The 15379-nt window shown below is 38.6% G+C and overlaps 1 protein-coding gene across 3 annotated transcripts in view; it reads left to right on the forward strand.

The window, feature by feature from the left end:
* Nucleotides 1-7985: 7985 nt before the first annotated feature.
* Nucleotides 7986-15379, forward strand: part of LOC108119101 (aminopeptidase N) — a 408837-nt gene continuing 401443 nt past the window's right edge. For 2 of the 3 annotated variants that reach the window (XM_070280361.1, XM_070280363.1), the window contains exon 1: nucleotides 7986-8076. The gene's annotated coding sequence lies outside the window, so the exon portion shown is untranslated. Of the gene's footprint in view, nucleotides 8077-8102; nucleotides 8118-15379 lie in introns of those variants that run through there. The other variant, XM_070280362.1, reaches the window with a different exon arrangement.

A 15379-nucleotide genomic window follows, 5' to 3' on the forward strand; every position in this document is an offset into this window, starting at 1 on the left:
TGTCTAAGCTGCCGACCACTTTGGTACAGACGCAGACCTCGCAGCCGCCCAATGTGGGACAGACGCTGCGAGGGTTTTATTCTCCGGCTCAGCTGAGCGCTAGCCTTCTTCGATAGGGGGTTGGGGGGGGTGGGGAAAGTGGATAGAGCATGGCTAATGCATGCTGTGGTTTGGGGGTTTCAGCACTGCCTTCCAACGGTGCGCCTGGAATTTCCTCCTGGCGGGACCGATGGGAGTTATACCGCTCCTGCTCGGTCGCCAGAGCCCCTTTTGTGGGTGAACCGCCGTAGCGGAGGGGTTGGCAGTTGGTCGGCTCCATGACCTTTGTCACCTCATGGCAGGCCAGAGTTTTCTAGCCCCTTCCGCTTTATGTTGGTCAAAGGACCTGAGGCAGCAGCCCTGAAAGGTATGCTACCCTTTTCCTTTGCTTTGGGCCGCTGGCGACCTCTAGCGGCTCCTGTAGTCGCGTCATTGCGACGTTCGGCAGCCCTGGTGCCCTTGAACCGGGTCTAGCGCCCTCTACCGGCAGACACTGTTAGGGCGTTACCCAACACTGCCCGCCAGCTGGTTGCGATCAGCTGCCATGACCTGCGCAATTCTGGTGGGGGCAGCCACGTTTGCTACAACTCGGAGAAAGGTGTCGCAAAGAGAGATCCTATAAGAGAAAGCTCTCTTCGCGCCTCTTACCTCGGCGGTTGGCGGCTATCCGAGTCTTCACGGAGGCCATCTAGTGACCTATCCAGGGAGTGTTTTTGGTTCACTCGGCAGGTGAGTCCGTCCCCAGCTGTCCGGTCACCCATTACCCACTCCTTTTCCAGATTCTGCGCTGCTTGGGCGCGTCACTGGGGAGCGCCCGCGCGGCACGTCCGCTTTCTTCGACCCGCACTTTCAACCTCACTTGATTGTAGTGGAGTAAGCGGACGTGTGGGCGTCCCCGCAGACTACACAGATAGCCCGAAGTGTGCAGTAAGACCTTGTGTGTCCATACTCTTGACAATTAGTGCATTGCACTGGACCGTTGCGTTTATGTGGCTCTTCAACAGTGATTTTCCGATGCAAAAGATATTGCAGGTTGTAGATTGGGTAGCCTTTGTTCTTCTTCAGCGACCTGCTTTCTGGCTCGAGCTCGACCTTGAAGAGGGGTTGTGGCTTTTTATCTTTATTTAGAATGATAATAACATTCTTGGCGGCGAAGCCCTTTTCTTTAAGGGCGGTTTTTATTTCCGCGTTGGTAACATCAGGTTCTATTCCCTTTACTACAACTTGTAGGCGCTTACTGCTTTTCAGCTGGTACGTGTAATAGGTTTTCTGTACAGTGTCCAGATATTTTGACACGATTCGGAAGTGCTCTTCAGTCGTGGTTTGCACCTTTGTTTCATGGATGTTCCCTGTGATAAGCGGAACAACATGAAAGTTGTCACCGTTCCCAATCAACGACGCAATTTTGTTGACCAGGGCACTCGAGCTTTTCTCCCTAATATAGATTGGAGGGGGCTTGGGTTTTTTTGCGGTTTCTTGGGCTGGTTGTATTTCCTCAACCTCCGCCAGTAGGGGAAATCGGTTAGTAGTGGATCTGTCTGGTTCTGTATCGATCTTCAGGACACGGTTAATTTTTGTTTTATTTTCTGCCGGATTACTCTGCGGGCTAAGCTTGCGCTTAATTTGGATGTAGCGATCCATTCCAGTCCTTGTGGCCGTGGCCACTTTGGCACTTTCCGAAGTTGTTGTTTTTGTACTCGCTGTAGTCGTTGACGTTGCGGTACTTTGAGTTGCAGTGGTTGTCGCTGTGATTGCAGAAATTGTTGCACTGCTAGTTGTTGGTGCGAGATTTGTTTCAAATATTGGAGGGGGATGCCCAGATCCCGGTGGATGTTTTCGTTGCAAAAATACCAAGGTGCCCCTGTGATAGTTTTCAAGATTTGTGATTGTGCGCGCTGTATGATGTCTATGTTGCTGCTGCTCGCGTTCCCCCATAGCTGGGAGCCATACGTCCAGATTGGCTTAAGGGCTGAATTGTACAGTAGGAACTTGTAGTCCAGGCACAGTGGCGATCGTGAGTTTATGATCCAGTGGAGTCTGCTGGCTTTTAGTTTTAGGTGCATCTTTTTGGATTCGATGTGCTTACGCCAGGTAAGTCGTCTATCAAGGTGGACGCCAAGGTACGTTACTTCTTTACCTTGAGGGATCTGCATACCGTTTAGTAAAAGCGGAGGGCATGTTTGTCTATTAAGGTGGGACATCTGAGTAACAGGCAAAAAAAAAGCGGTTTTTCTCGAATTTTTTTTGGCCAAATCAAAACAGCTAATCGAAAATTTGTAAATGGGGTTTTATTATATCATATTTAAACTACACAATAAAATTTTTTTAATAAATCGAAAACAAAATGGCGGCCCTGCAGCCCTTAATCGTAGGCCCTATTTTTTTAAAGGGGGTCCATGGCCGAACACCTAACGACCTTAATTTTTGATGTAGAACAAAAAATCAAGTTTGGTTAGTTTCTTTATCTCAACGGCTATCGACACACGTAGGATTTTTTCGATATATTGATTTTTTCCAAAATGGCAAGTGATTGAACAAAATTTTCAATTTTCACTAACAAAAAACGTCACAAAATTGTTGATAAAAAAAAAATACATAGGTATTCTGAGTATACTGTCAAAATTTTAGATCGATAGGTTAAGAGTTGTTCGAGTTAGGTGTTCGGCCAACTCAAAAAAAGTGGTTTCGAGAAAAACGCGTTTAAAGTTTTAAGTACTGTGGGATATACCTGTGAGGCATCGCCGCAGAATGAAAAATTTCGACACTTAGACACTTTTGCCGGACTCTATCTTTTGATATGTCATTTTTAAGAACCTAAAGAATTTTTTAAGCGAAAAAAAAAATTTCGATTTTTTCAAAATTCTACTCAGATGTCCCCCCTTAAGAGTAAACGTTATATGTTTACACTTTTGTTTGTTTATTTTAATGCGCCGGTCGGACAGCAACCTTTTCACTATTATGAGATGATTAGCCAGTTGGGCATCTGGACCGACTAAGGATAGCGGTATCATCGGCGAACGTTGTTAGTTGTGCGCTCGTAGGAATATCCCCAGTATACAAAACGTATCGACACGGGCCGAGTGCGCTTCCTTGTGGAACTCTAGCTTCGATGGTCTAGTCGCCCGAAAAAGCTGCGTTGCATCTCACTGAGAATACCCTATTGTAGAGGTAAGATTCCAGTAGCTTGTGGGTGTATGTTGGCAAATACGTTTTATTCGGATGTTTTGCGTATTTCGGATGTTAATCTGTTCTCTTGTTCGATGGTTCCATGGTTTCTTCGGAAGCCAAATTGGTGTGCCGGGATAATATTGCAAGCTTCCAGATGTGGTATTATGCGAGATAACAAGCATTTTTCAAGCAATTTAGACAAACAAGATGTAAGGCTTATTGGTCTGTGCAATGACGTAGTTATGTGGTCTTTTCCAGGCGTCGGTATCATTATAATGATGGATTTCTTCCACTTTTGGGAAATAGCCAAGATTAATGATCCCATTGAATAGTTTGCAGACGACCTCTATAGCGCATTTTGGAAGTTCGATCAGCATCTTTGGGGTCAATAGGTCACCACCGGGAGCCACCACAGGATGAATGAATTTGAGGCTGGGTTTGGCTGGAAGACACTTTGGAGATGTGTGGCGAATGTTTCAGCTCGGTCTTCGTCGCTGCGAGCCCAGCATCCCGAAGAGTTTCTTATCGGGGTGGTCGTTTCAATTGAGGCGCTAAGATTTGGGTGGGCCCTCCACAGGGGGTACTTTGTGCTTGTTGGCGAGGGATTCTGGATGTACCTCAGCTATGCATTTTCTTCCTGGTGATCTTCTGTTTTGCCAATCACGACGCGTGCGCCTCTTTTTATGCACGAGCTGTTTGATTTGCTGATTAAATTTGTAGTATTTGTTTCGGTCTACTTCCTTCCCATGAGGAGTAGAGATTTTAGCTGCCGCAACGAGTACTTCTTCGAGGGAGCTCGTAGTGAAGTCGATGTCCGATTCCATGTTAAGCTTAAGGAGTTCTATGTGGGCCAGTTGGTTCTATGTAAAGCCAGTTCGTTTTTGGCGACGTCATGTTGAAGGGGTGTTCGGTTATTTCTGTTCGGCTATTTCTGTATGTTCGGCTTTATAGAAACGTTCAAAGAACAGGCGATGTATGTTTATTGCCACTGCAAAATCAATAAGGTCTGGGAGCTACAAAAAAAAAAAAAAAAAAGAAGGGCTTTCGTGAGTTTGTTGGCCAGTATGTGGGACTTCCAGGGGAAACGTAGTCCAGTTTATTTTTCACATTTATAATTGCATTGTTCAATAGTCTTCCATTGGGAGTCACTAAACGTGATCCCCAGTACGTATTTTTGGCGCTGTAGTCCATTAATTATCCTTCCGAGATTGAGAAACGAGGAGGGCAGTAAACGGCAGCGATTGAAAGGATTCCGTTGCTTGACTGAATTTGTATCGATGTGGCCTGCAAGAAGTTTGTTGCAAACCTTTTGTGAAAATGGTGTTTAATGCTGATTAGAACTCCAGTTCCGCCGTAGGCTTTCCCATCTGGATGATCTGTGCGGTAGATTGTGTAGCCTCTTATATGAAAGTTTTATTTGCTTGTAAGATGCGTTTCCACCAGTAGCATAACGTCAATATGGTTTTCGGTCAAGAATTGTGACAATTCTAGTTTATGCCGTGAGACATCATTAGATTATTTAGACTGTTGTGCAACGAGCAGCTGTATCACCATGTTCTGGTTTTGAACAAGCGTTTGCATCGTCGTTTTCATGAATGACATAAGCTCCATCATACTTTGTTGGAGGGTAAGCATCATAGTTTCCGTTTTGCTGTGTGGGGCCTGTTGAGCGCTTTGAGGGTAAGGCTAAATTGGAATGTCCCTTCCAGATCGTAGAGCATCGGCATAGGAAACTGCCTCCGCAGTTTTTACATTTCTTCACGGTACTGTCCTTGATTGTAGTGGAGTAAGCGGACGTGTGGGCGTCCCCGCAGACTACACAGATAGCCCGAAGTGTGCAGTAAGACCTTGTGTGTCCATACTCTTGACAATTAGTGCATTGCACTGGACCGTTGCGTTTATGTGGCTCTTCAACAGTGATTTTCCGATGCAAAAGATATTGCAGGTTGTAGATTGGGTAGCCTTTGTTCTTCTTCAGCGACCTGCTTTCTGGCTCGAGCTCGACCTTGAAGAGGGGTTGTGGCTTTTTATCTTTATTTAGAATGATAATAACATTCTTGGCGGCGAAGCCCTTTTCTTTAAGGGCGGTTTTTATTTCCGCGTTGGTAACATCAGGTTCTATTCCCTTTACTACAACTTGTAGGCGCTTACTGCTTTTCAGCTGGTACGTGTAATAGGTTTTCTGTACAGTGTCCAGATATTTTGACACGATTCGGAAGTGCTCTTCAGTCGTGGTTTGCACCTTTGTTTCATGGATGTTCCCTGTGATAAGCGGAACAACATGAAAGTTGTCACAGTTCCCAATCAACGACGCAATTTTGTTGACCAGGGCACTCGAGCTTTTCTCCCTAATATAGATTGGAGGGGGCTTGGGTTTTTTTGCGGTTTCTTGGGCTGGTTGTATTTCCTCAACCTCCGCCAGTAGGGGAAATCGGTTAGTAGTGGATCTGTCTGGTTCTGTATCGATCTTCAGGACACGGTTAATTTTTGTTTTATTTTCTGCCGGATTACTCTGCGGGCTAAGCTTGCGCTTAATTTGGATGTAGCGATCCATTCCAGTCCGTGTGGCCGTGGCCACTTTGGCACTTTCCGAAGTTGTTGTTTTTGTACTCGCTGTAGTCGTTGACGTTGCGGTACTTTGAGTTGCAGTGGTTGTCGCTGTGATTGCAGAAATTGTTGCACTGCTAGTTGTTGGTGCGAGATTTGTTTCAAATATTGGAGGGGGGGTTCTACACTGCGAACTCCATGACGCGGGAGTCGGAGTGAGCAGAGCGGGTGAGCAAGACCGTGCCCTTTGGGCTTCAGTGGTCAGTAAAGCCGGGTTGCTTTTAATCGCCGATTTTTCCACTTCGGTATCGCGGGTAGAAAAGTAAGAGTAGAAGCCGTTTCTTTGGTTCACTGAACTTCTATGCTCGTTCTTTTGATCGTTGCTCAATGAGCTCATTGCGTGGAATTTTATTTTTTTTTTAACATTTATTTCTACTAAGATAAATTTTTAGTCCCATGTAAGCAGCGAATAAAGCTGAATGCGTATAACCTCACGACGCCCCCGATTTATTATTTGATTTTCTTCTGAAATTTTTTGCGGCAGCAACGCCCCCCTACAAAAAAAAGTAAGGAGGTTATATGTTTTTATTCATATCAAATTTGAAATGCATTTGCTTATTTACAGTTTCAGCCACTTTGTTTCAGCATCTTTTCTGTTTTTGTAGCTTTTTATAAAAAAAACTTGTTGCGCTTTAAATATATTTTCCAACATTAAGGCTGCAAACATAGAGCGCGCTGAGACGAATACAAAGCTGATGAAGCTGAAGACGAATTGGTAAGCTAACTCGTCTTACTCATAATCTTACGTCTTTATTAATACTTGCTAGTAAGCTAATAGGTTGCATAGTGCAAGAAGAATTTGTTGCGATTTTATGCTGTTAGTCGCAATGGATTTCTCATCAGATGATGAGCTACTGTTAGAGAAAAGTTTATTTTTATACCCTTGCAGAGGGTATTATAATTTTGGTCAAAAGTGTGCAACGCAGTGAAGGAGACATCTCCGACCCTATAAAATATATATATTCTTGATCAGGATCACCTCCTGAGTTGATATGAGCATGTCCGTCTGTCCGTCTGTCTGTCGACTTGAAACTTTGCACACACCCTTCTTTCCTTTGCACGCAGTATATAAGTCGGAACGACAGGAATCGGCCGACTATATCTTATAGCTGCCATATAGCTGATTGATCGGAAATGACCCAACTTTCGTGTTTTTGAAGATAGAAAGCTGGAACTTGGTACAGATTATATATACAGTTGATCCGACCTACCAAATTTCATAACGATCGGCTGACTATATCTTAAAGCTGCCATATAACTGAACGATCGGCAATGGTTTTTGGTAGAAATACCAACTTTGGTACTTTTGAAGATAGAAGTTTGGGACTTTTTTTTAGATTTTATATTATCATAAATTGGATTATATTATCATATTCTCATAAGGATCGGCCAACTATATCCGATGTTTGCGATATATATCCGTTTTAACTGCAAGAGTATATCAACTTCGGCTCCGCCCGAAGTTAGCTTTCCTTTCTTGTTAAGTTTAACTTTAAGCATAAACGTTCTATATATTCCTTTAAAATAGTCCTACCGGATTCCTAAAAAAATGATGAATTCCTAACTTAACAAAATTAGCATATTAGCTTTAAAACACGAGCGATTGAACTCGATTTGCATATGAAAAAGGTTGCAGGGGTTTAGCCCTCGTTCTCGCCCAATATTACCGCATCGCTTCTCGCGCGCACTCTGACATCAGTCTTAGTCTCGTATATTATCAAGTACACGCATATCAAGTATGTGTCAAAATTTTTGTGATTTGGAGTACATTCTTTTAAAGGTTAGTTTAATAATGAGTTGAAGAGTTTAGTACAGAGTATACTATATTATAGACGGGAACTTTTCTTGTTTTCAAACTGCCTAACCGGCACCTTAAAAGTATGCAACACATTTTCGTTTAAAAAATAGTCGTGAAACTTAAATGCAGACAGGTATATAATGTAAAATTATATTTATAATAAGTAAGTATAATAAGTATATATATTATACTTATTGCATAAAGTTGTATAAGGGTGTTTATTACATTTTTTTATAAATATTAGTTCTTTATAAGTGCTTTAGCAATGACCAGTAGGAATACAAAGTTCAAACAAATTAGTCTTTTGTCGTTTAATTTAAATAATCTAACGACATAATCTATTTTCACAGTTATACATTAGTTTGCTATTGCAGTTGTGTCTAACAAGATTAAGAAAAGTTGTACCTTGCATAAAAATAAAATTTAATACGCACAGTTGAATAAAATAAAATCCATCTTAAAAAGTACGCTTAAAAATGTAAAAGTCTTATAAACTTCTATAAGAGTGAGTAATTTATTAATTATAATAATTTGACCTTAGCGAAAACAATCAGTATTTCAATTCCATTTAATTGAACTTTTTTTTTTTAATTGCTTATTCTGTTTTGTGAAGCTAATGCCTAGACCAACTAACTATTATCAAATAAACTTAAAGAAATGACTAGTAAAAGAAGATGGGTCACATTGAAAAATGTATTTGTTTATATATACGTTTCACACTTTTTTTCCTATGTAGGTATATTAAAATTCGGTGCCTCAATAAATATATTTTAATAAATCTTGCAAATTAATGGTGATAATAATAATTCTAATATAAATATAAATAAATAAATAAATAATATAAATATATAAAAATAATATAAATATATATAATTCAAAAAGTCAGTCTTTTGAGATCATACTCTATTTAAACAAAAATTTGTAAAATTAAAAAAAATTGATTTAGGTGTGATACTGGTTCCTTTAAGATTTTTGCCACTTAAGCCCACAGTAATAGGTACTTTTCTGTCAAAGAAATAATGAATAACTAAAAATCTAAAAAAATCCAGAATCTGATGATAAATGGATAAACATGAACAAATTTAGAGAAAATGTTAATTTTGAAAGGAAATTCTACATATTTTTTATACCCTTGGTATTACAATTTTGGTAAAAAGTGTGCAACGCAGTGAAGGCGACATCTCCGACTCTATAAAGTATATATACTCTTGATCAGGATTACCTCCTGAGATACCTCCTATATTCTATAGCTGCCATATAACTGATTGATCGGATATGCTATAACTTTGGTTTTTCGAATTAGAGAGTTCGGATTTTGCATCAGCGGTATTTAATAAATAAAATAACCCACCAAATCCTATCCTTTAGCTTTCATATAAGTGAACAATCGGAAATCACCCAACTTTAGTGTTTTGGAAGATAGAAATTTGGGATTCGTATAGATTCTATTTTTGATTCTACTATACCATAGCAACTATGGTATTTTTAGAAGCTTGGGCCTTTTTTTTTTTAGATTTTTTATTGAAATTAATTGGTTATATTTCAATAACCAATAAAGGTATTAAATATTTCAATAAAGCTATTACAAAAATAGCTTTATTTTAGTAATATTTTTCCAGCTCAGCTCGAACCCTTTACACATCAGCCAAAAACTCTACCGCAATTACCGAGATTTTACCTAGACGGATATTACCGAGACGGTGTTGCGCGAAAATATTTTTTAGCTTCAGTTATTGCTCCGTGTCGCTTTAAATTTTTTTCTGCTGTGTTATAAATACAGTAAATACATTGAAATAATGATATAGTAGGCCTCTAGTAGGGCTAGGCCTAGACGTTTATACAGTGTGCGGGCAGAGAAATTTCATATGCCCTTCGAATAGGAAGGAATCTATACGAAGTTTCAACTTTCTGTCTTCCGATTGTTCAGTAATATGGCAGCTATATAATAAAGTCGGCCGATCCATTGTTGGGTCGTATTATGTGGGCCAAAAATAGCATTCCTACAAAATTCGAACTCTCGAACTCTAAGAACACCGAATTAATAACATTGTCGATCAATTAATTATATGACAGCTATATGATATAGTCGTCCCATCCTTTTGAAACTTGGTAAAAATTTTGTAAAAAAAAGCATTCGTCGCATCAGTTTTTGAAGCTACCTAACTAAAGAGATTTAGTTGCCTTCGTTTCACCAGAGCGAGAGAGGAATTCCTCGGAGAATGACAACTGCGGAGTTCCAGAAGAAGGATGACTGAGGACGCTGATGTCTGGGGTGTATTTAACATTAAAGGAGCACAGTCCACAATAAAGGAGCTACGATGGTTTGAACGGCATCAAAAAGCAGCCAAGGCTCCTGAGTGGTAGCGATAGAAACCTGTAATTTGTTAAAAATACAATATGAACTTATTCGGAACGATAGTTTATATCATTAGTTTTAATGTTACTGCGCCACTGTTGATGAACGGGAAACGGGAAAAGCCTCAGGCGCTTCGACGAATTTCTCAGGACCAATGGAATCATACTCCATATACCATATACTCCACAGGAGGAATATCATATACTTGTGGAAATGACGAGAAGAATGCGCGCACATGCGGACTTAAATAGACGAGTCGCTTTGGGCAGAAGCAATTCAAACGGCTGGTTACATGAAGAATCGATCATAAACAGCCGCTTTAGTGGGTGAAACTCCTTCTGAAGCATGGTTTTGCAAGAAGTCAGACGTAATGGCGATGCATTATGGAACCAACGACCACTTTTTGTGGCTGAAATTAATATCTCTATCAAAAAATTGAAATATTAGGGTGTGGTTTTCGGATTTAGGTTCATAATAAAAAAAATTAATATGTTTTGAGAAAATGTACCTATTTTAGTATTTCACCATAAAATGCCGTAAAAAACTCATAAAAATATATTTTTATTTGTCTATTTTAATTTATTGAACAAGAAAAAAAGGCAATAGTACGCTTTTAAATATCCATTTGCATTTATCACAGGCTTGATTAGGTGTAAAGAGTTTATTTTTAAAATTCATGTAGAATAATTTCAATATTGTGTCTAAGAACCTTAATTCTATTGTCATTTTATTCTGCGGTTTGTAGTTCCATATCAAAGGAAAATACAAATTGATCATCCGAAATGTCCTCTACATGAATTACCTTGATTTTATCTTAAGGTAATGACGTCATTAGATCCTTATTTTAACGACTTTTAAAAAATGACTTATGACTTACAAATTGATCATCCGAAATGTCCTCTACATGAATTACCTTGATTTTATCTTAAGGTAATGACGTCATTAGATCCTTATTTTAACGACTTTTAAAAAATGACTTATGGCAACAAAAAGTGGTCAGGCCCCATAGTGTGACACTTGGATCAACAACGATCTCTTTGGAAAAAATTTGACATGGAAAGTTCCAGCCAAAAGAAAAGGCATATAAATTAGTCGGCTATTCCTTGGTGTCAAAAGCAAACAGGCTTTTCAATAAGAAAGCTAGAAAAGTGGTTAAGAAACGAGATTTTCTGTTCAAGGAAGTTTCACCAAAATCATTCACAGTATCTAAGCAGGAGATCAGGAGAACGATTGCGTTTGCAAAGTCGCCAGTGGAGCTGCTTATGGATGATAATCAAGGAAAGAAGTAAGAAAGCTCCGAGGAACAAGGCATCGAGTCGCAGGATGGTCATAATGATGTACCTCTGGATGTTATTGAGCAACAGCAGGTGGAAAACGATCGTATTGGACCAAGCAGACCTAAAATAGTTAGGGAGGGAAAACCAGGTCGTCTACGAGGAGCTCGTTGATCCATTGACATACGAGGATGCGATGAGTTGCACACAATGCTTTCATCAGAAAGCTTACCCAAGGCATCAGATCAAGAGTTACATTTACATCAGATGGCTGTAGGTACAGCATAATTAAAGAGTGAGGCAATGAAGGTTGTTCATATGAAGCATCCCGAGGGTTACATTGACAAGGCTGGTAAAAATTGTGTGTTACAATTGAACAAAGCAATATATGTATTAAAGCAAAGCAGAAAGGAAATGGAATGTAAAGCTTGTAGTATTGGATTCGAGGCATGCCAGAATGAACATGTTTATATATATTGTAATGGCTATCCAAGGTAATTTTTGTATGGTTTTAATCTACTATATGTTGACGATTTGTAACACTTGTAGCTTGCCAAGTGTTCTTTGGTTTGGCAAGTGGAGATTATACGCGACGTCGAGATCGGTAGGATATTGATGAACCAGACGACATATATATTGGACATGTTAAAGAGGCACAACATGCAAGACAGTAGAACAGTACAAACACTGTTGGAACCAGGCTTCCAGGTAGGGAAGTGGGGAAAGTGGGAGGATCTAGAGATGTATCAATCAACAATTAGCGATACTTTTATCGATATTGGGAAATCGACACAAATGAATAAGGAGCCTCATCATGAACATTTACGGTCAATATTTAATAAGGTATTTAGCAGGCACGTTGGACATAAAGTTAAGCTATCAAAGGATATGACTTGACTGGATATGCGGATTCTGGGCTGGAGACGTTGGAAAGAGTAAGTAATACAGCGGTTTTGTATTTGAAGTCTGAGAAGAAAGACTACGTGACACTTAGCAACACGAAAGCTTAATACCTGGCACAGATATTGGCGACGAAAGAGGCATTGCACCTTAGACGTTTGGTTATCAACAGTTTCTTACGGGAACAATCAAAGCGCACAGGCTTTGGAAAAAAAATCCTGTATTCCATTCGGAGTTCAAGACACCATTTCAAACGGAAAATCATGGAGAAAAGCGAGTTAAAATAAGTCGCAATGAAAGATATGATAGCGGATATCTTTAATAATAACTTGGCAAACCAGAAACAATGTCATTTGTCAAGTTTATGAATTTCGTATAAATATGAACCAAATATTAAACAAGTTTACGTAATGAAGGGTGTTTAAAATAAAATGTTACCCTTGTCTGTAACAATAGTTTCATATCAATAGTTGTAATGTTACTGTGCCACTGTATAAGCTGTATCTGTAAAACAGACGCCCCTGTTATTCTTGAAAAGAATTAAATTTGCATCTAAGTTTTCTTTTAAAAAATGACTGTGCGTTCAAATTTTCTGTTCGTCCCATCTGAATAAATTATACACTAAAGTAAAGGTATTGTTTTATGACACTGACCACTAATTCTAAGGATTTGTGTGTAAATTGTTTGTAAATAATATAAATATATAAAAATAATATAAATATATATAATTCAAAAAGTCAGTCTTTTGAGATCATACTCTATTTAAACAAAAATTTGTAAAATTAAAAAAAATTGATTTAGGTGTGATACTGGTTCCTTTAAGATTTTTGCCACTTAAGCCCACAGTAATAGGTACTTTTCTGTCAAAGAAATAATGAATAACTAAAAATCTAAAAAAATCCAGAATCTGATGATAAATGGATAAACATGAACAAATTTAGAGAAAATGTTAATTTTGAAAGGAAATTCTACATATTTTTTATACCCTTGGTATTACAATTTTGGTAAAAAGTGTGCAACGCAGTGAAGGCGACATCTCCGACTCTATAAAGTATATATACTCTTGATCAGGATTACCTCCTGAGATACCTCCTATATTCTATAGCTGCCATATAACTGATTGATCGGATATGCTATAACTTTGGTTTTTCGAATTAGAGAGTTCGGATTTTGCATCAGCGGTATTTAATAAATAAAATAACCCACCAAATCCTATCCTTTAGCTTTCATATAAGTGAACAATCGGAAATCACCCAACTTTAGTGTTTTGGAAGATAGAAATTTGGGATTCGTATAGATTCTATTTTTGATTCTACTATACCATAGCAACTATGGTATTTTTAGAAGCTTGGGCCTTTTTTTTTTTAGATTTTTTATTGAAATTAATTGGTTATATTTCAATAACCAATAAAGGTATTAAATATTTCAATAAAGCTATTACAAAAATAGCTTTATTTTAGTAATATTTTTCCAGCTCAGCTCGAACCCTTTACACATCAGCCAAAAACTCTACCGCAATTACCGAGATTTTACCTAGACGGATATTACCGAGACGGTGTTGCGCGAAAATATTTTTTAGCTTCAGTTATTGCTCCGTGTCGCTTTAAATTTTTTTCTGCTGTGTTATAAATACAGTAAATACATTGAAATAATGATATAGTAGGCCTCTAGTAGGGCTAGGCCTAGACGTTTATACAGTGTGCGGGCAGAGAAATTTCATATGCCCTTCGAATAGGAAGGAATCTATACGAAGTTTCAACTTTCTGTCTTCCGATTGTTCAGTAATATGGCAGCTATATAATAAAGTCGGCCGATCCATTGTTGGGTCGTATTATGTGGGCCAAAAATAGCATTCCTACAAAATTCGAACTCTCGAACTCTAAGAACACCGAATTAATAACATTGTCGATCAATTAATTATATGACAGCTATATGATATAGTCGTCCCATCCTTTTGAAACTTGGTAAAAATTTTGTAAAAAAAAGCATTCGTCGCATCAGTTTTTGAAGCTACCTAACTAAAGAGATTTAGTTGCCTTCGTTTCACCAGAGCGAGAGAGGAATTCCTCGGAGAATGACAACTGCGGAGTTCCAGAAGAAGGATGACTGAGGACGCTGATGTCTGGGGTGTATTTAACATTAAAGGAGCACAGTCCACAATAAAGGAGCTACGATGGTTTGAACGGCATCAAAAAGCAGCCAAGGCTCCTGAGTGGTAGCGATAGAAACCTGTAATTTGTTAAAAATACAATATGAACTTATTCGGAACGATAGTTTATATCATTAGTTTTAATGTTACTGCGCCACTGTTGATGAACGGGAAACGGGAAAAGCCTCAGGCGCTTCGACGAATTTCTCAGGACCAATGGAATCATACTCCATATACCATATACTCCACAGGAGGAATATCATATACTTGTGGAAATGACGAGAAGAATGCGCGCACATGCGGACTTAAATAGACGAGTCGCTTTGGGCAGAAGCAATTCAAACGGCTGGTTACATGAAGAATCGATCATAAACAGCCGCTTTAGTGGGTGAAACTCCTTCTGAAGCATGGTTTTGCAAGAAGTCAGACGTAATGGCGATGCATTATGGAACCAACGACCACTTTTTGTGGCTGAAATTAATATCTCTATCAAAAAATTGAAATATTAGGGTGTGGTTTTCGGATTTAGGTTCATAATAAAAAAAATTAATATGTTTTGAGAAAATGTACCTATTTTAGTATTTCACCATAAAATGCCGTAAAAAACTCATAAAAATATATTTTTATTTGTCTATTTTAATTTATTGAACAAGAAAAAAAGGCAATAGTACGCTTTTAAATATCCATTTGCATTTATCACAGGCTTGATTAGGTGTAAAGAGTTTATTTTTAAAATTCATGTAGAATAATTTCAATATTGTGTCTAAGAACCTTAATTCTATTGTCATTTTATTCTGCGGTTTGTAGTTCCATATCAAAGGAAAATACAAATTGATCATCCGAAATGTCCTCTACATGAATTACCTTGATTTTATCTTAAGGTAATGACGTCATTAGATCCTTATTTTAACGACTTTTAAAAAATGACTTATGACTTACAAATTGATCATCCGAAATGTCCTCTACATGAATTACCTTGATTTTATCTTAAGGTAATGACGTCATTAGATCCTTATTTTAACGACTTTTAAAAAATGACTTATGGCAACAAAAAGTGGTCAGGCCCCATAGTGTGACACTTGGATCAA

Source organism: Drosophila bipectinata, chromosome 3L (genome assembly GCF_030179905.1).
Source record: "Drosophila bipectinata strain 14024-0381.07 chromosome 3L, DbipHiC1v2, whole genome shotgun sequence".
NCBI classification, from domain to species: domain Eukaryota; kingdom Metazoa; phylum Arthropoda; class Insecta; order Diptera; family Drosophilidae; genus Drosophila; species Drosophila bipectinata.